The sequence below is a fragment of the Lycorma delicatula genome, chromosome 2 (genome assembly GCF_047948215.1).
Source record: "Lycorma delicatula isolate Av1 chromosome 2, ASM4794821v1, whole genome shotgun sequence".
NCBI classification, from domain to species: Eukaryota; Metazoa; Arthropoda; class Insecta; order Hemiptera; family Fulgoridae; genus Lycorma; species Lycorma delicatula.
In genome coordinates, this window is record NC_134456.1 from 104,111,104 (window position 1) to 104,133,185 (window position 22,082).

The window sequence follows — 22,082 nt, forward strand, 5'->3', positions numbered from 1 at the left end:
CAGTAGACTTCAAAGCTTTTAATAGCTTTAAATAGTATAGATGTATATGGAAGCGTTTCCTTACAAACATTTCATGCTGCACACCCGCTATTGCTAGTTCTCGGCCGGCTTTAAAAACAGATTTTTTCTGAGTATGAAGGAAGACTTCCTGACACGTTCAAATTTTTTATTCAGAACCTTCAGTCCCGTACTGATTCCTTTACATAGACATGCGATAGTTTCAAAGTGACTATATAATCAAGGAATGTTGTTACTTCGAGGATCACAGTTAAACATTATATGGAATACACGTTGAACTGTAACTATAGAAACACATGTAGCAACTATAAGATATAGCAAGCTTGTTCAAGGGTCGCCATCTTTGCTAGTGGCGCTGTCAATTGGAAAAATAAGGAATCAATCTAAAGCCATGCACGAAACTAAAATCGTCCTTTTTACTCTTTGATTCTAGCCATAAATTACATACTTCATTCAAGAAATGTAAGAAATTAAACGGAATATTATTTTTTGCACACCCGATTTTTTTCTTTTTGTTTTATGGACAAAAGGCAAAAGATTAAAAAAAAAATAAAAGTAATTGATGTAATGAAGAGAAACTAATAAATAATTTCAATTTGTAGTAGAACATTACAAAAAAATCAGATGTGGACTCCATTGATATCTGAAAACCGAAATTTTTACCGATCACAGTGCTATCTTTACTTCTTACAAGAAAGTAAAAATAACGGGAAAAGTAATTATTGAATTCTTACTAAAAAATTAATCCATGTTACACAAATAAATAATTAAAATTTATATATAATATATAATATATATATATATATATATATATATATATATATATATATATATATATATATATAATTCTTCGAAAGACAAAACAAAAAAAAAAAAAAAAACAATAACAACTAAATGAAACCAATGACAATACACATTCATCTTCAATATCGCAGATTACACTTTGTGTTCACCGCCCACACAGATTGCTTAAGTAACTATATAATCAGAATAGGAATGCCGGTAAAAAAAAAATCCATCACAACACATATTCACCTTCCAATATTGCAGTTTTTACTTAACATACTTTTTTGCCTTTTTCTTTTGTCGTTTAAAAAAAAAAGTAGTTGTGCTTTACAACTCTACTAAACAATTACGGTATTATATTAAACCAAATACGGTACCAAACAAACCCCAAAAAAGAAGGAAAACTTCTTTTATATATTGGATTTTGAAAACCCTTTTCAATATTAAAGAAATTCAGAATTACGTTCTCATTTGTCTATTTATAAGTATATATTTTATTAATGATTTAATTTTTACGTTTTTCAAAGAGTTATTTTTTCTTCTTTACAAAAAAAAAAAAAATAAATAAAACAAAGAGAGAAAGCGAAATTAATATTTTAAATATTCGTATATCTGTTGAATAATAAATGAAAATTCATTTACTGGTGTTAAAAGTTACAAATAACAGTTATAGAGTATTTAAGTAACAGTTTATATTTTTTTTCGAATTAAAAAATATATAATTAATTAATAATATTAATGGCATTTAAAGAAATATGGAACTTTAATGGCATCGTTCGTTCAGAGGTTAAGAAATAAGTAATAGAGTGAGGAAAATAGAGTTTATAATAAACTTTTAAGAAAAATAACTTGTTTTACTAAAACTTCTCTAGCGTAGGCAGTATAATTTATTTACGGTATCAACGTATTATAACGGTTATTGGGAACTAATTATTTTTGTTAGGTTCAAGGAGAAAATCTATTGATTTAAAAACTACGGGAATAATAGATTTATCATTATTTATTTAACATATTTCTTGAGTATCGATTACGTAGTATACTAACCACCTGAAATTTGTTGATTCAATAAATAGAGCGCATCAATAATTTTATCTTCAAACAAAATTTAAATTCATACAATCTTTAAATAGTTTATCGTAAATATTTCATACAAAAGAGTTATATCGAGCAAAATTATAAGTTTTTAAAGAAATTAACCATCAAAAATGTTACACGACATGTAATAAATAATTTTTCATACATTTGCGTGAGCGTAGTAGCCTACAGTAGGTAAAGTGTTAGATTATCATACTAGAGAACCGTAACCTGAGAAAGATTAAAATCTCAGTGTATAAAAGGAATTTCGTTATTTTAATTTTTTGTTTTACAGTTTAACGTAACTTATTGCATCTACAGAATAATAAATGATAAGGCCTAATAAGATAATAAGTAAACTCTTGTACTTTTAAATAAAATAGTCGTCATTTAACATGAAGAAAAAAATACAAGAAATAATTATTGTAATTTATTTTACGACAAGGAATAAACTGAAACATTTATCATACGATACTGTAATATTACCGTTACAAAAATATAAATAAAATTATTAAAAAAGACTCACGAGTTATTTTCTAAACTACTTTCTTTAATGAAAAAGTAGGATACGGAGTGAATTTCTTAATTAAAACTGAATGCTTGGTAAAAATAACTAGTTTTAACGTACGCTTGGGTTTAATTTTATTAAATGGTGGTCTTTATATTATTATTATTTTATATTTCAATTTCTCTCTAGCCACTGTAGTTAATTTTAACCCTCTGCATTACCATTAAAGGTTACATGGCGTATCACCTCGGCACGTGACGTCAACAGAAATCAAACTAATGTTCCATATCTAGCTAAATAAAATACTAGTGTACACTAAATAAAAATTCATACTATAGATTAATTTTAGATTTGATTATACAAATAACAAATAATAATATTACTATAAAATTCAAATACATTAAGTGAAAATATCAATAAAATAAGTTACTATTTCTTCCTTTTCTTTTTCTGTAGAACCAAAATTTACAATCAGTTTCTCCTGATAAAATCAGTAAGTAAATATTATGTTAAAATATCACTTGAAAGAGATCTATCCAATGATGATCTCCCACGAAAACAAACAATAGAAGATTATAATAACAGAAACATCCATGTTAATAAACATACTTATAATAACAACTAAGATCCAATAAACATTTATTATGTCAAAAGCACTATCACTACTGGGTTCTATAACTTGTTAAATTTATAACCCATACGTACCCAACATATTCAGTTCGCACGGGATGATTTTTATCAAATAGAAAATAAACACATGTAGGTAAAACAACGAATGAAAACAGCGTTACAAAAGTAATAAAAAACAATAATAGCGTTAAAATAATAGTAAAAAATAGTCACTATTTAAAACAAAATTATAGATTTCAATAGTAAAATAAATAATTATTTGTTTCTAAAATTTTGAATTACAGTAAGTAAATGTTAATGAAATATTTAAAGGATTTCAATTAGAAAAAAAAAAGATGTTTTATTTCAAAACAAATTATTTATTAATTAAAAAATATAATGTAATACAAAATGTTTAAGTGCAGATTTAAGCCATCAATAAAATCTTTAAGACTACAAATTATATGGTATCTTATAAATTTTATGTTAGATAATTCTAAAATCAATATGCTTTACCTGTTATGGTCAATAGGATATATATATATATATATATATATATGTATGTATATTAGGGGTAGTTGGGCTACGGCTAAAGCTATACGTATAACAGTTAAGTTTTCTTTAGTTAGTCGAACAACTACGGATATGTATTAAGTGATAAAGTGGTAATTCAATGACCTATGTCTATAGATGCTACCTCCATTGATTTCCTGACTTCTCTGAAATACCTAGCCTAGTTAATTACAGTCATTAGCCTACTTACATAGTAACAAAATTTATACTACTGTTATATTCAGCATTATCTGAAACTAGTGGTATTCTAAATTTATTTATGAATAAAATATATGCAACGGCATATAACATTTATTATATATAAAAAAGTATTTATTACTGAAAAGTTAAAAACTAATCTCAAAATAAATAAAAATCAATACCCTAACAATTATGTTAGTTATTTATGTTAGTAAACTTTATTTTAATTCATAAGATAAAATAAAACGATTTTAATGATAATAAAATTAATTTATTTGATAAAATAAATATCTCAAATCACTAATGGTGTAATGATTTTCTATTTACTTCTGAAATATAGTTCCGTCGTATATATATATATATATATATATATCTTAACCCTTCAGGTGTGGACGTAGTATGACATACCGCTACCGAATTTAGATGATTGGTAGGGGAAGTTTTTAACGAGTTTGGTGCTCTGACCTTAAGTAGCTGTCTGCCAGTGGTTGAGTGAGTAGTGTGTGTGTGTGTGTGTGTGTGTGTGTGTGTGTGTGTGTGTGTGTGTGTGTGTGTGTGTGTGTGTGTGTATTTAAATTGATGTATTTTCTGTATTTCCTTAAAATCCGGTTCGTATTATAAATCATTCCGGTCTGTTTTATCCCTATCCACAAGTAACGTTAGATTTATTACCGGTCTGCGGTACTTCGTCCGCAAATTACCGTTACAAAATTCTAAGGTGGCAGGGAACATTTTCCACGTAAACGACGATGGTTTTTCAAAACGTTGTGCAAAGAATGGTTTTAAAAAAAGAATACGAAAGCTCAACTCTTAGCGATTCTTCACATGAAACTATTAATAATTCTGATGAACTCCCTGACTATACACTAACGGCAGATTATTTCGCATCGAGTGATTCGAACAGTGATGATGAGGAACAGAACAATAGGTCACGTTGAGAAAATAGTAACTGGCCTATTCAAAATGAAAATTTTGCGCTAGAAATCTCAGAAGTATATTTAGGAAGAGACGATTTTGAGTTGGATTCTGAACCATCCCAATCAATACGTGAGGGTACCTCGTCAAAATATCATTGAGGTCTTCCTGGACTGCTTCCGCCAGCTCGAAATATTGGTGAAACGACTATTCCCTATCAAATGTAGAAGCTGCTTATTGATGATGAACTTATTTTAGAAATATTTGAATAAACAAAAAAAAAATTAGACAATACAAAAAATAAAAAAAAAAACTCCAGTAAATATCAAAATGAATACCTGCCTTCCAATTTCGATGAGATATCGGCATTTATAGCAACTATTTTATTATGTTCTACCTACAAATCTTCATCAGAAATTATAAAATCTTTATTTAGTACTAGTGTCTCAGCAAGCCCGGTTTTTCGAACAATTATATCAGAAAAAAGGTACGAAATTTTGATTTCTTACCTTCGTTTCGATAACCCGGATAACAGAAATGCCAAAAATTGAAAAGGCGGCTGTAATTTCTTCAATTTTTAAAAGTTTCACTGATAATTGCAAAAAGCCTATTTCAAAAGAAGAATTCACGAAATTTGACGAAATGCTAATTCCGTTTCGTGGAAGGTGTCCCTTTCAATTATACATGCCGAAAAAGCCGGCAAAGTATGGCATCAAAGTAAGGTCACTTACGGATGCCCGCAATTTTTATTTTTATGACGGTTACATTTACACGGAGAAAGATTGTGATGCGATTGGTCTTACTGCTGATGAGCAATCCCGTTTTAGTAAGCCAAGTCAAGTTGTTCTAAAATAGTCTAAATGTATTCGTAGTATCAACAAAAATATAACAGTAGACAAGTAGTACTTTAGTTCTGTAGAAGTATGCAAGGTATAGAAGTCTTAGCACACGACGGAACAATTCGTAAAAAAAAAAAAAACAAATAACTAAATAATTTTTACCGGAGAAATCTAAGCCAGTTGGTAGTGCTCTTTTTGGTTTCAACGACAATTATCGCTTACGTTTTTCTTTCCAAAATCAAACTTGAGCGCAATATTGATATCAAATATGACCAATCAAAAACATTTGAAAATGGAAATAATACAGTTTTATAACAAAACAAAAGGACGAAGAGGAGGCATGTCCTTTATGTGAAGAGGTCAATTTGAAAATGGAAATAATACAGTTTTATAACAAAACAAAAGGAGGAAGAGGAGGCATGTCCTTTATGTGAAGAGGTCAAAATATTCATCAAAAAGTAGATATCCAAGATGGCCATTGGCGATCTTTTACAGAATTATAGATGTAAGTTCAGTGAATTCCCAAATTCTGTATTTATGTTATGCACAGAATTCAGCAATTTCTAGGTTCACGTTCATACAAAATCTGGCAAAACATTTATGGAATAGCACCTCGTTAACCGGCTAAATAATCGGAATGATCAAGATTTAGTTAAAAAAATTATTCGGGAGGGTTTGGGAATTGTTGACATTGCGTCTGAAAATGCTGGAAAACGAACTATATGCGTATTCCGCTGACCTTGAGAGTATAAAAAACAAATTTTGGAGATATTCTGTCGATTGGGACTAAATTTAAGAGATTATGAAGACTGTTTTGCTAAGTATAGGCCATTAGTTTTGAATATCTTTAGGCCGGACACTCTGTATTTATAACATAAATCTACTTTAAAAGGAAAAATATATCATAGTGTGCATAGAGAATTTACGAATTATTTAACAATAAATAATATTTTTTAACAAGGAAATTAATAAACTCGACTGAGTGACCAATTGGTCACTTATGTTAAAAATACAAATTAAAAAAAAAATTTAGTTGAAACAAGTTCTTTAAAGTTTTTCTGAGAAATTAACATGGTAAATGATGTAGTAGAATGTCAAACAGATACTTCTGTCAGTAAGAATTTACACTCTTTCTTAATTAAGACTGTTTTTGTGATATTACGTGATATTACTTTCTGTAACTGCAAATACCATATTACGGGAAATATGATTAATACTGATCATATAGTGTTTCACTGCTAAAGACGATGCATCTGAAGATCATATAAAAATGATTAATATGAATGAAGAAACAAAGAAAACTCGTATTTAAAAACATAATATAAGAGGATTTGTTGATAAGGACAAGAATAGAAGTAAATGACAGATATTTGGGGAATCGGTGATAGAAGGCAGGAAGAACCCAATAGAATTATAAGGAAGAGTAGCCATGGCAAAGAAAGCCTTCTGTAAGAAAAGAAAATTACTACGTAGTAAAAGTCTTGAGTTAAAGACTTAAGAAAGAAATCTACAAAATACCATATATATATATCATAAGTAGGAGTTGCCTAAGAATTATTTTACAATACTACTTATATATAAATTTCACAATCTATATGCATTAATATATATATGTATGTATGTATGTATGTGTTTGTAAATATATATCTATGTATAGTACAACATATTGTTATAATATCAAACAATTATGTATTATTATATTTGGCATGTTGTATTTCATACAAGATAATATAACCCTTTTTGTGTGGAAGTGAAGCACTGACTAGGCTGGAAAGAAGGGGAGAAAAGAGGGATTGAAGCTTTTCAGATGTAAATATAAAGAAGGCAGGAAAAAAGTACGATGAAAGGATTTTGTGAGGAATGAGAAAGGAATGAAAAGGATTAAAAAAGAAAGAGCATTTATTGTACGGTAAGTACATAAAATAAAAGGAAACTGCTTAGGATATGTGATTGGAGGAAGTGAAATCTTGACAACTGCATTAGGGAGGTCGCTAGAAGGAGAAAATAAGAAGGATGAAGTTAATAGAAGAGGTGAAGAATGGAATCTAAAATGAACGAAGGAGGAGGCTTGGGACAGAAATGGAAATGGAGACAGTGGTGGCGTAAAAGGACCTGCCGCTAGGTAGAATACCAGATAAAGATGATGATGACGTAAGAAACAAAACTTATTAAATCAGGTATGTGACCAACGTTTTTCATACATTGAAGGTTGATTTTTTATCTCTTTACTTGATTCATAAACGGAATAAAGTGTTGCAATAAATGATGTTCGAATTATACTAACAGAGGAGACCTGAAGGTTGAATTAATTTGGCAAAGACTATATGACTTAATGATGTTACTTATACGCTCTTACGTAGGCTACATTATAAAAATGAAAATACAGCAAAGTAAGTATATTCTTCTGATTATAATAATGAAGAAATATATAAATAAACTTTGGACATTTTTTTTATTTATTTATTTATTTTTTTTTTTAAGAACAGCTAGCAACGTTTTCATCCTGATTTACGCTCTATCAGCAAAATGAGATTACACTGAAATTTTTGAAGCACAGATATATCTTAAGATAGAGAGGAAAATTTGAGGTTTATGTGATTGTTTGTCTGAGAATTTAAAATAATTTACCAAAACTCGACAAATTTGAGTGAAAGGTAAACGTTTTGACATTTAGCGTAAATTTACACTGTTACCTAGTAAATAAATGAAGAAAAAGAAAACTCTGAAAACATTTGTAAAAATTTTAATTTTGAGAAGATTTTTTAAAAATAAAATCAACGGAAAACAAATAAATTTTTTTTAAGATGTTCGACTTTTAATTAAAACAAGGCAGATAAGATGTGGTAATATTTTTTTTTTATTTAAAACAAAAACCGTTTGAAAATAACAGGTAAATAGAAATAAAGTTAATTATTAAGAGTAAATAAGAATAAATTACAAACTCACAATTATATATAAATGACAAAAATATACTCTGTATGTTTTAAGATTTAATATACAATTGACTTAATCTAAATTTCCTTGATTGACTCTCTCGTACTGTGTCAGAGTTGACGACAACTTCAAACTCATGGTAAAACTATTTCTTGTTAATATTGTGTGTTATCTACTATTGTTGTGTGTTAATTATTTTTTTTAATGGAGTTTCCATATATTCACTAGTATTAGTTTATTTGATAAGATTATCTTGGAAGAAAATAAATTGGTTTGACATTCTTAGAAAAATTGTTTAAGAAAGTTATTTAAGAAATTTGATCGTAAAATGTGAGAAAACATTTTAAATTATATTTTAAACATTTTGTAACTTTAATATCATAAATTTTCTCAGAATTATTTTATCTACAATATTTTTTACTTGAGTTTTATTTGTTTTCTGGTTACTTAACGAAGTAAATTTTGCGCCAAATATAACAATGTATGTTTTTTGAATCCAATATTTCGTGTTTTACAAGAATCTTCTCCAATACTACTCAAAATACATTTCTGTGACCCATTATTTTTTTTATTTAAATTTCCAGATCAACAAATACGTCGTATTTACTCTTGTACCTGAATTTTTAAACAATTTTTTTTATTAAATATTCAAAATAAAATACCTTCAAATAGATATTACTTTCTCTCTATTATCGCGTTTTAGTTTCATTGTTTATCCGTAAAAATTACCTACCTGCTTTTAGATAAATGTTGGTCAAGAGAGTGCGTGAATTACGCGAGTAAATGCGGTATTTGACCTACAATTTTTTTCCTCGTAAATTTGTTTCAAGAATTTTAATAAAATTTTTGGTAACCGTTAAGATAAACGTATATTGCCAGAGCAATAAACCAAATATCTTTTTTTAAAAAAAAGAGTTTCCGGAAGTATGTTTATATGAACTTTGTTCCTTACTTTTAATAGTAGAGAATATTCTGTAATTATTTCCTTTCTCCGTGGTACATCTTGTAAAGACCAGTTAAACAAATCGTGATTTTTTTTTTTTAGGTTTAATAGTTCAAATTTATATATTTTTTTTATCAAGATAAGAGTACAGGTTTAGCGTATCAGACGTTATGTACTAATAATTCACAAAATTTTATGTGGCATATTTATTATACCTTATACAAATCATTTTTGAAAGTAGTCTATTGGTCAGAAAAGAGAACGATGTAGCATTGCAATCATTGTTTAAAATTATCTCCTTTTAGTGATGATACATAATTAAATTAAACATTTTCATCTAAAAATAATTTATATTACAACTAAAATTCCATGCACAATGTTATAATTTATTGACTGAAACGTTGATTATCACAGTAGTAAATATAACATAATAATTTTAAATTATTGAAAATTATTACTGAACTATTTAATTTCATTAATACTACAGCGCAGCAACATTTTCACAGAATGTCCATTAAAAACGTCGGTCATGATAAATTTCATATTTAACTTACGGTTATGGATGGAGTAATTAGTTAATTACATGTCTGTTTACTTCAAGTAACCGTTAATTAAATGTATATAAAAGTTAAACACTATCATAACACAAGATATAAAGAAAAAGCAACTCTTAAAATACGTAAGTTTATCCTTCTTTTCCGTATTTTAATGAAAATAGAACAAATGAAGATATCCAATGTTTTAAATAATAAAGTTGACAAACCAACGTTAAGTAATTAGCAACATCCAATAAGAGATGGAATATAAAGTAAAGTTGGAGATTTGAAATTTCTTACATTATTAAATAATTTAATTTAAATTTACTTTTCTAGGGGAAATTATAGATAGTTTTATTACTTAAAAAAAGTATTTATTTACTCTACAGGCACGTTTCTAATTATAGATGTATATTTTCATTAATGAGTAAAACGTAATGAAAACTTACTAAACCGTTACTGGGTATCCACCTCAGAGGTAATAATAAATAATACATTGAAAAAATTGTAAATAAATAATAATTTATTAGTTAGAATATAAAAAACAATTTTTTTGAAATTAAAAGAAAAATATATGTATATACTTTAAAAACGAGTTTCATTTATAATTCCTATAAATAAGATTATATATGTATGAATAACTTTACTAGCCGATCTGTTAATGTAATCGCTTGCATACTGGCTTTACTGACGTAAAAAATATTTCATTTAAATATTCTGAAATTTGAAGGTGCTTATATAAGAAGTGCAATTTTTTTTACATTTTAATTTAAATATATTCTTAAACAAATGAACTACTCCATATAAAAGAATAAAGGTGACTGAGAACAAACATTTGATATGGTAGTTAACTGTGAGATATTGTATTGTTAAGAAAATATCTGATTAACTTTGCTATCAACCATTACTAAAGACGCGGAATATACTACAGCCAATTTGGCTGGAAAGTCACTTAAAAAAGATATATCATTTATTTAAGTTCTGCAGTTTAAATTAACATTTGTAGTGAGTGATTATTGTTAACATTATGGTGAGATAATATTTATATGGTTATAATTATTCTTATTAAAAATAAAAATTTATATTCAATTAATTTTTTTCACACATCAAGAAAATTAACAGGATTTATTTCAGTTTAAAAGGAAAACACACTTATTTAAAATTCTTATAAATTCTTTAGTTCTCAGAGAAATTCATCTAATTCTAAAGAACCAAACTAAAAAATATACAGTACAAAGCTTTATTTGTCGTGTATATTAAACAAGAACATCGTACTATACTACGTTGCACACAGCCTACATAAGATATATATAAGGAGCAAAATGCTATTTACAGAAAACAGGTTTTTAAATTAAAAGAAAAAGATCAGAGAAAAGAATCAATTATATTTATAAAGATACACTATTAAGTATATTCTTGCTCTCTTATTTGTAAATACAACAGTAAAAAAATATTTGCTTTTTTATTTTGTAAATAGGGCAATAAAGTAAAATATCTTAAACTAACTATTAACAATTACTTCTGTATCTTTAGTAGGATTATAGTTTTTCTTTATTAAATTTCATTTATATGTTAGCAGTTATGAACTGACCAACGTGTGCGCGTGTATGGGTGCGGAACAAAAGACACATTATTTCAAGACACAAAAAATTTCTTTAGTACTGTTTTGCTATTGAATATTTTAGACAAAAATATGCAATGACTAAAATAAATTAACTAATTTACAATTATGACTTCTCAGTAATTTCTCGACAGAAATATCATTAAATCTATTTTTAAAAGAGTAGAATTTTTTGTGCTAATAATTTTGGCAAGTTTGAATCATTTTTATTTTATATAAAGTAAACACCCGAACCAAAACACGTTAAAATGTTCCAACTTTTTTTTATAACTAAAATTACATTACAGTTGAAAAGAAAAAACAAATATTTTTTTTTTTAAATAGAAGGGAAATTACTTATTGAACATCACTACGCTTACTTACTTATTTCACGGCCTCAGGAATTAGAAAATTCAGATCCACTTAACACTGATCCACCAATTCTCCCTACGTTCAGCCATTTCGACCCAATCACAGTTTTACACCCAATTTCTTCCTGATCATACTTAGTATTATTTACCTAACCTGGTTTGGATTTACTCAAAAGTCTCATTCATTGCATCTCCCAACTGAAACCCTAGAAGTTAATCTTTCATTCCCCATTCAAGCGATATGCCCTCTCAATGAAATCTACGACTTTTAATCACATCCAGACTCTATCAACTACAGGGTCAAATGTTTTTCTCAAAATTTTATTATCATTATTACACATAGACTGTAAAAATAAAAGATCTTATTGGTTTTTGCATGAGTTTTAAGAATAATAATTTTTAATTAAGTCGAATGCAAATTTGATAAAAATTTACTCCCTACTGGACTAATCCATTACCTCATATTATAATAAAAATCAATAATGAATTATCGTTATCAAAAAATTCACAAAAGTAAAACAAATAAATAGTAACCTCTACCCAATAAAAGTATATCATCCAGATAAGTGCTCTCAATATTTGTATCCATCTTTCGGATACAAAATTAACATTGTTTGCCGAGAGTTAGATTTCGGTTGTTTTAAATAGACTTTAAAGATCTAATTAATTAAATGCCACAGGAGTGGCATTTCATCAAGAGTCCTGTGAAAAATTACCAATTCCTGGACTAATTCGAATTTTACCAATACCATATAAGATGGTAGGCCGAAAAGAAGAAAGATTATCTAAAAGGAAATGGACGTTATCTAGATATTAAAATTTTAGCTAAGAATAAAGGACCAACGGAGATAGACACGGTGCGAGTGATCAGCCTCAGGATAGATGAAACCACGTAACTTAATTAATTAGAATGCAGTGAAAGTTACAATCACATATTCTGTAAATATGTTGCCAGATAACATAAAAATCAATGCGTTAACCTGATGATATTCAATCAAATCAAATGAAAAAATATAAATTTCCTTACAATTACCTTAAATTGACAATGTTAACTATTAAAATTCTTTCTAGAAGAATATTTTTAAAATTTCATTCCAATCAGCGGTTATTTAATTCTGCTGATATTGTGTGAGAGCAAATTAAATGATACACACAGACGAATTAAATTAAATGAACACGGATATTGTAATTCATGTATACAAAAAAAAATACAAAATTATAGTAATTTCTAGTGAGAAATGAAGATGCTAATAAAAAAAATATTAATATAGGATATTATAGCAGGTCATGGACTTACTGAATTAAATAAAAATGGATCTGTCGGGAGTTCACTGTGAGGTATTCCTTATGGTGACTAAATAAATATTTTTTTTTAATTTTATAGATGTAAGGTATATTTTATTTTATGCCATTAAGTAGTCAGTAAACACATTACATCAATGAGGATATATAAGCACATATTTTTTTAATAAAAAAGGTCAGTTCTAATAAGTTTTAATTCAACATAACCTAACCTCATAACAATATTGTTTTGATACGTTAAGATTCTTATATTGATTATATTTAGTTCATTAAAATAAATAAATGGTAAATGAAATTAACCAAAACTAAACAAGTATAAGTCAAGTTTCTTTCTAATAAACATTCTTCGTAAATTATTGCATAATTTTCATTTAAAATTACCTTTTAATTTTTACTTCAATCTATAAAGGTAACAAACAGTTTTTCAAACGCACACTTTTTAATTCTTACTAATATAGAACATTTTATAATTTTATTAAAAAAAAAATTATTATTTTTTAGATTTAATTAAGCTTTTTACATTAAGATGCGTTAGTTTATCTTAAATATTTTAGTAGAGGTTTTCTTTCCGAGTTAAATGTACAAAAACATGAATTTTGATACGGAATAATTTTTCTAGAAAGGAGTTAGCAATAAATTAGTAATATAACAAGATATGTTCCTAAATTAATAGTAATGGTTTGGTTTTCTCTTCATTATGGAGAATAGTCTCAAAAATAAGCAACGAAGTATAATAGATAAGGTTGTATTACACCAATTGACGGCAGAGGTGGGAGAGCGTTTTAAAGTCTCCTGACAAGGGAACAAAATTCGTGCTCCAGTTTACGAGGCAGTAACTTTTTAATTGCCCTGTACTGACGTGACATAACATTTCAGTTTTAATTTTATTCTCTCACCCTAACTTCCACCCCGTTCGTTCCTTCATCGCACTACTAACTAAAACCAGTACAGACGAACCGGTACGCCGGCCCGGATCCTTGTTTATTTGCAGTTAATAGCCTTGCATGCCCACCTCAGTTATAAATTATTCGATTCTCCCGACTAACTCGCATCACACTGTGCCCTTTTAAACGCTCTAAACACTTCCATTTTTTTATACTAAATCTTACCAGCGTCAATGAAAAGTTTTAACCCCTCAATTTACCTCAATAATACCATACAACTAACTTACTTAACTAACTCTTACCAGTTCTTTATAACTGAAAATAGTAAATAAATATTTTAATAAAAAAAGTTTAGTTGATTACATTTTATCGTCAAAGTACTTTACTTATCTTTTTAAAAGTTCTTTGTTATGCAAAACTTTTTTACTTTCCTCAAAACTTATGTAATGAAATATAAATCAAGGGTAATACTGTAATGGTATTTATAAATAATTCAACTTTAAGCTGTGAAAATTTTAATCTACTTGCTCACCGAAATGAAGATTCTTCATACATTACTTAGTAGTAAATGATATACTGAAATCCAATATTTATGAACTAAAATAAATCATACAAGCTAATTTCATTTCAAACAAAAATAGAATCAATCAGAGTAGGACAAATTTGACTAAAAATTAAATAATTATACAAACGTTTTCAAAATTTTTACAAACTTTCTTTATACTTTTTAATCATACTTTAATCAAATTATTATCATACATTGCGTGAGTGTAACTTGGATTTCAAAAGATAACATCATATACTGAAATTTCTAACATATTTATAAAATATTAAACAAATTTTTAATCAAACATTTAACACACAAAGTACCGAAATAGTGAAGTTTAAGTATAGTGAAGTTTTTATTTTATTTACTTAATTATCACAATTATCGGCAAATATTTTTATGAATTATTATAAAAGATTTCTCATTCGATTCATCTCTGATAATGCATCATTATTGCACGGTCTTCTTCATGTTAATTTAAAGTTATCCAATTTTTCGATCCTAAGCCCATTGAGTGATCTAACTTGGCTAAGGCTGTCTTACACTTGACCTTCAGCAAAGAGCTTTAGACCCAGATAAACATCAAACATGAAACCGCCAGGAGCTGTATGAATCATGCAGAGCCGAGTGAATTGTCTGGACCTGTGTCTCAACATACTCCCCGCAAAAAATTGTCTCATATATATATATATATGGGTGTTGACGATATTTTGTCTAATTCGAAACCACAAAAACTCCCATACCAATTTTTTGTGATTTTTTCTATGTCAAACAGCTGTCGGATTTGTCATATGCGACCCCAGAAACCCCGCATAGCCATTTTGCATATTTTGAAATTTTTTACACCAGTATCCTTAATTTACCCCCATACAGGGGGAATTTCAAAATTAACGGTAGAATGTATTGTCACCCGACCTTAGTAACTGCAACATTTCATCAATCGGCAATGACAGGAAATATGTTAAATTAAGGTTACAAGATTTGAGGACAAACATCATAAAAAAAAAAAACATTGATGACTTAAAAAAGAAAGCAAATAAACATATTTGGTGTTGAGATCCGGTAGCGTGCGATTGTGTTTCCTCTCGCATCGGGTTACTTCCGTGTTTGTTGCTTTTCTTTACATGTTTTGTTTCGTTAGTGTTTGTTCGTTGTTATTTTAGTTGTGTTTAGTTTCGTTTATGTTAGTTTCGTTTTATTTAATTTACTTTATGTTTATATTACATTTATACTACGTTATATACGTTTGGGTTAGTTTACGTTTTTACCTACGGTTGCTACGGAGTATTTATTCGTTTCTAAGAGCTTGTTTATTTATTTAACTTAGTTATATACACTTTGATTTATTTTGAAATTAATGATTAATTAATTAATTACATTTCTTTGACTTAAAGTAAATTTACTGTACGTAATTTTTTTATTTTTTGTTATTTTTTCTGTTGTTTTGATCTTAATACTGAATCCGATAGCCTCCTTCCACGGGGGAGGACTTCACTCCAGTGGGAAGACGGAGATCTGGTAGGTCACAGGGTGTTAGAACCGTCCGTGAGATTCTCTCGAGGAATAGTAGAACCGACAGTGCGGCAAGCTCCGACCGTGAGGCACATAGGCGATCGGTAGCTAGACAAATGGAGGCTACTAGGAGGAGAGATGTGCAGGCGGATTTGTCCGCCTCATCAACGTTAGGCGTTGTTAACGAGCCAAGCCCAGTATATGAAAATTAGTGATAATGGTGATGACCTCAGCGAGTATGGCGCTGACTTTCCTCCTCTCTCGGCGGCTTCTGCTGTCGAGGAGGTAGAGGGTCTTCCAGTGAGGAAAGCATCTAAGCAACGGCTGCGGCTCTTTCCCTACACGCGGAGGAACAAAGAAAGCCTCGAGTGGTAATTTGGGTTCTTCCGTGGTTGGCAAGTCTGGCCGAGATTAAAATAGGTCGTCTCCGATGGATTAGGCAACTACGGCGGTCTGCAGTGTAGAAGATTATTTACTGGTGAGGAGGCAGAAGAGGTGTAAATTTCTCATCTTCATTGTGTGTTCTGTTCTTAGACAAGTCAAAGAAATGATTGAGTAAGTTCGTAAATATACGAACATGAAGACAGAGATTAAAGACTGTTCATACAATATAGATGGATTAGCGGGCATGGTAGAGATGTTTCTGGATATCCTGGATGAACGGCCAATTGATACTACACGAGCACCCGTCAAGGTCGTAAACGTGGTGGTGGAAGAAGCCACCCATATATTTTATTGTTTCTAATGTGGCCTCGCGGACAGAGGACGGTGAAGTCAACTTGGCTCGTAGGCCTCGTATGGATGTGCGACAGGCACTAGATAGTGGAATTGATGACGGTGATTTGTCCCGTCACCCAACGGTGGCCTAAGGAGTTGTTTACGTCCACTGAAATTCTTGAGGGCGTCAGCGCCGTTGACGGATTGGTGCGGGTTTTTGATCTGGTACAGAGGCAGATTGTTGGACAAACTCGAGGTTATTGGAGGAGATGTCCTGGGCGGGGCCTATGCTTCGGCCGGTCTCACTGCGAGTGGGCTAAGTGGTTGTAGGCAGCACCCGTGCCAACATCCAGTTCCGCTGGCCAGGTCCACGGCCAGCGGAGTTCCACAGTGAGCGTAGGTGGAATGGATTTTGAGGTTACAGTGGACTCCTCTGAAGGTGAGAAGCGGTCAGTCACCCGTACAGTTGAGCCAGTCCGGCTGTTTCTAGCTGAGAACCCTGCTGTTGTTTGGGCCCCAAGGGTCGCAGGCTCCACCTTACCTAGTTAGCGGAGTACATGGCTCGGAGGAATTCAACTAAGCTTCGAGTCCATATAGACGTGACTTCATTGGGAGCTAAGGGAAGTTGGGTCCCGGTGAGGAAGCTGGTGGGGACCCCAACCGCGACAGTCATAGTGAAGGCGGCAGGACGGTGTTACGCGAATCTTCTACGGACAGTGAGGGATACCGTGAAACCGGGAGAGGCAAATTATATTGGCACGTAGGGGTCAAGGAGGGGTCGTCCACATAAGATTTCAGGACACAGATGACGTAGCTGACAAGTTGAGACAACAAATACTGGAGAGGTGAAAGGTTGCAAAATCAAAACTGGTAGGGGCGTTTGGTGTGTCCATTTACTGATAAAGGACGTCGACGCCCTCACCTCGGAGAAGAAATTGATACGTGAAATGAGAAAGACTACTTGGAATTTGGTCACAATTCCCAAGGTGGGAAACCACCCTGGAAACCAAAGGTGGCGACGATCCCACAACTGCTGGCTGAGAAACTGCTAACAGTTGGCTGAATTCGTGTTGGATAGGTGTCTTGCTGGGTCTCTAGGAGGTCCGTTGAGGAACGATGCTATCGGTGCTGGGACACAGAGCACCGGGCAGGGTCCTGTAGCGGCCCGACAAAAGGGGGCATTGGTTTAATTGTTGAGTTGAAGGGCATCTCCCTAAAGACTGTTCAACAGAGGCTAAATGTTCACTATGCATTTACTGCAGACATTCACTTGGAAGCCGTGGTTGTAGGGCCAGCTGTAAAAAAATGAGTTTCATCGCCTTTACTTGTGGAGGGCCTAGGGTTGGCACAGTCCCGTCCAACAGAGGTGAGCCGCTTAGGTGTCCCACCCTCGATGATTGAACGGTTATTCCCTTGTGTCTACAGAATCGGGATAAAGTAAGACCGTAGTTCCGTTGGGAGATCTCTTTGGGGTAACTCATTAGAGGCGTAGCGTAAAGACCGGAGTCCCGGTGGGGGATTCCTTTGGGATCCCCAAGGAGCCGTACACCCCTGGAGTTGTGTAAATGCTTAGTTGCAGGTCCAGCTCCAGGGGTGGATAAGATATGATGAACTCAAGAAAACAATTCTTTAAAAGTAAATAAAAAAAATCTTTAAAGATAAAGGTAAAGATTATTGAATCTTTAAAGATTAAATAATAATTTACAATAATAAGATTTAATGTAAAATGCATTTAATAGATTTTAGTTAAAAATTTTCCGTATGAGCAACAGGCTGAGGCCCAGTTACATTTTCAGAATGATAGATGTATTTTACACGAATGAAAACTTTTAAGCTGGCTGGTAAAATATCAATAAATATATTTTATTATAGTTAACAATCATAATCCTATTGAAAAATAATATTTTTAATTTTTTATTAAATTCTTTATTTTTTTACTATATTTCAAAAATTTATGAATATATTTCAACGTAAAATAAAATATAAAGAGCTCATTAATTTAACGTAAAACTTATAAACGTAAATTATAAATATACACCCCTAAGAAGTTTTATTAATTATAGACCTTATTTAATTAGCTTATAGAAAACGGATATTTACTCTTGTTCACTGTTTCCTGGTTATCCGTTTGGAACTGAAATAAGTTAGTTTTATAGATTATTGGATTTTGTTATTTCATTTTTTTGTAATCTCTTTCAGACTAGCTAAGCTTTCCAATATTTCTCCAGTTATTAGTATTTCCCTCTTATTCAGAAAAATGTTTCGGGAAAAGATTATTCTTATGAATGGAGTTTTAAAATTTAAATGTTTTAATTCTTATAATTTAATTTTTTATTCATTTTATGCAATATATTCTTAAGATAAATCTCAAAATAATCAGTCTCATAAAGAAACAAACGTGGAATCTCTGTTTCAATTATTACTGAGTTAACTTTTGAAATTATGTAACATTTTATTCTATCAATATTTTTTTTTTTTAATTACTTTCTAAAGTATACAATGAATAATTATCAGAAAAAACTTTTTATCTAAAAAAATATGGAGTTGATGGAAGCCTTAATAAAAATTTAAAAACATTCTGCGTTCCTTAATATCCCAAATTTCTAATTCTAGTATAAATAAATGCATTCAATGATATTAATTTATAATTATTTTTTTTTAATGCTTTAATTTAGAGTAGTATCAACAATTACAAACATTAGCGATTAAAATAACATTACATGATCATAAATAACAAAAATAAACAATAAAGCAACAGGAACAATAAAGAATAAACAAAGACAAGAAACAAGAAACACAAATTAAAATACATATATCAGACAAAAACCACTAAACTGTATTTTTCATTCCACTGTCGGAGGGGAACCACAATAGACGTTTTATATCTTCTTTCCGATTTAGTAAAAATTTCATATCTGAACCCAGGTCTAAGTTTTGTCGAATGGTACCAAAGATTGGCAATCAAAGAGAAGATGGTGCACGAGCCATTTGACCTTGCACGCCTCATAGATCTTCTGAGGAGAGCCAAATAGATGAGTATGGATAAGCCCGGTGTGTCCAATCCTTAGCTGAGTTAAGATAACTTGTCTCTTTTGATGCTCGGGGGAAGTGGTTTTTCGAGCACATTCTTCTGGATTTTATGTAATGCCGTTGGAGAACTCAGCAGCCAGAACTTATTCCACTGAGCTCGCAATTTTACAAGGACAGATCTCATGAAGTCTCTTTCACATGTCAATTATACTCGAAGGCCATTTATTTCCGTTCTCTTGTCAGCCTCATCAGCCGCTGTTCCCAAGGTTGCCACAATGGCCAGGGATCCATACCAATGCTTCAGACTTATTTACCCTTGAAAGGATATCGTGAATAATCTGGACGATGGATTCAGAACGTCTGCAGCTCAAGCTCTCAGGTTTATTCCTAGAGTCGGTAATTACTAGGAAGCTATCATTACTACGGATCTCGATAACTTTCAAGCCGGAGTTGATTGCATAGGCCTCGCAAAGGAACGCTGAGGAACAAATATTAAGCTTATATAATATCTTGGTGTCAGGGATTACAATAGAACAGCCACATCCGTCGGCCGAGATAGAGCCGTCTTTATAGACGAGACTGTACCAATTGTAATTCTTCGCCATTTTGTTAACTTTGTCCCTAGCAGACTGGAAACGTGGGTCCCGTTTACGATTCCCAGATGTACACTGTTATTCAAAAATCAAAAATTAATTAAAAAAGCTTACTATTAAATCCAATAAAAATATAAATCCTTATTTAAAAAGTTTTTAACTACCATTTTATCGTGGATTACCATTTTATTTCTCACAATTTATTGATTTTATTAAGTTAATGAAAAACGCTATTTATTAATACCTAATTCTGTATTAGCCAGTTTTCTACTTTGAAAATAACTTAATCGATCTACTCCATATTTATTAATTTTACCTTAAGAGTATATAGTCCTGTTCTTACGCCCCATATTTTAGAACATGAATCATGCTGTATTTCGTTGGAACTGTTTTTCATTTCATCACTTAGCGGTGGCCTATGATGATTTTACAGTCTTGATTTATTCCTTACGTACAAGGTTGAAAACCATTATAAAAATATTCAATTGCAATTTTATGACATGATAATTGTACTGCCTGATAGTCAAATATCAGAATCTGTAATGAAGCAAGGTCTTAGACAAGTTATTGTTATGAGTAATGCATCATTGTATCCGTTACGCAATAGAGAAACACTTTTTAATTTTCTCATGCAGTCATCTAAATACCCAGCATCTGTAAATAAGCATTAAACGCGACCGTTTAATGTTTAAAGCGTTTAAAATAAGACTCATCAATTTCTAACGTTAGTATTGCCCCAATTAGGTTTATTTACAGAAGATAATGGGCATATAATTTCCTTTTTACGTAATAGCATTGATTTGGCGGAAATATTTCGAAGAGAATTTGAGAGTAATATAACAAAACCCGATTACGAGCAGTTTTATTTTTCACGTATTTTAAACAACAATCAAAAGTTTTCTATGCAGAATAAACTATATAAAAATATCATAACAAAAATAATTTTTTTTGCGCTAATTTTGTATTATAAAAACTGATAAGTATAACAAGCGAACATTTTTAATATTACCAATTTTTGTGAAACGATGCAAGTAATCATAATACAGCTAATGTAACTATTTTTATTCCATCTTCGCGTGAATGATAATAAATGATATAAATTATAATCTGATCTTCAACTTTCTTAGTGTGAATAATATTGTAATTTATTTCATTTAAAATTGTTTAACCTTATTTTAATCAAAAAAAATATTTACCGCATAAAATTTAAAAGAAGAAAACTCTATGGAGGAGATCCCAACTCTTCCAAGTTATATATGACATAAATTTTGCTTTTAGAAATTACATTAACTTACTGCAAAAAAATGATAAAAAATTTATTATTGTAAATAATAAAACTGTTAAAATCTACTTTATAAAAGTAGTAAATAAACAAAAGTGAAAACAAAGTAATCAGTTTCTTAAAGAAAATGGATCACTACTTTTGACAATTTTCCTTCAGATCTGTTCTAGAGAACTAATATTTATATGAAAAAGATAAGTTTTCCAAACAAAATACACAAAAAGAAGATTCAAAATAAATTTTTTATAATAAAAAGTTTCTTAAAAACATTTTGAATTCCAAGTTGCTTTTCAAAAATTTAACACTAAAATATCATTAAAGTTGAATGG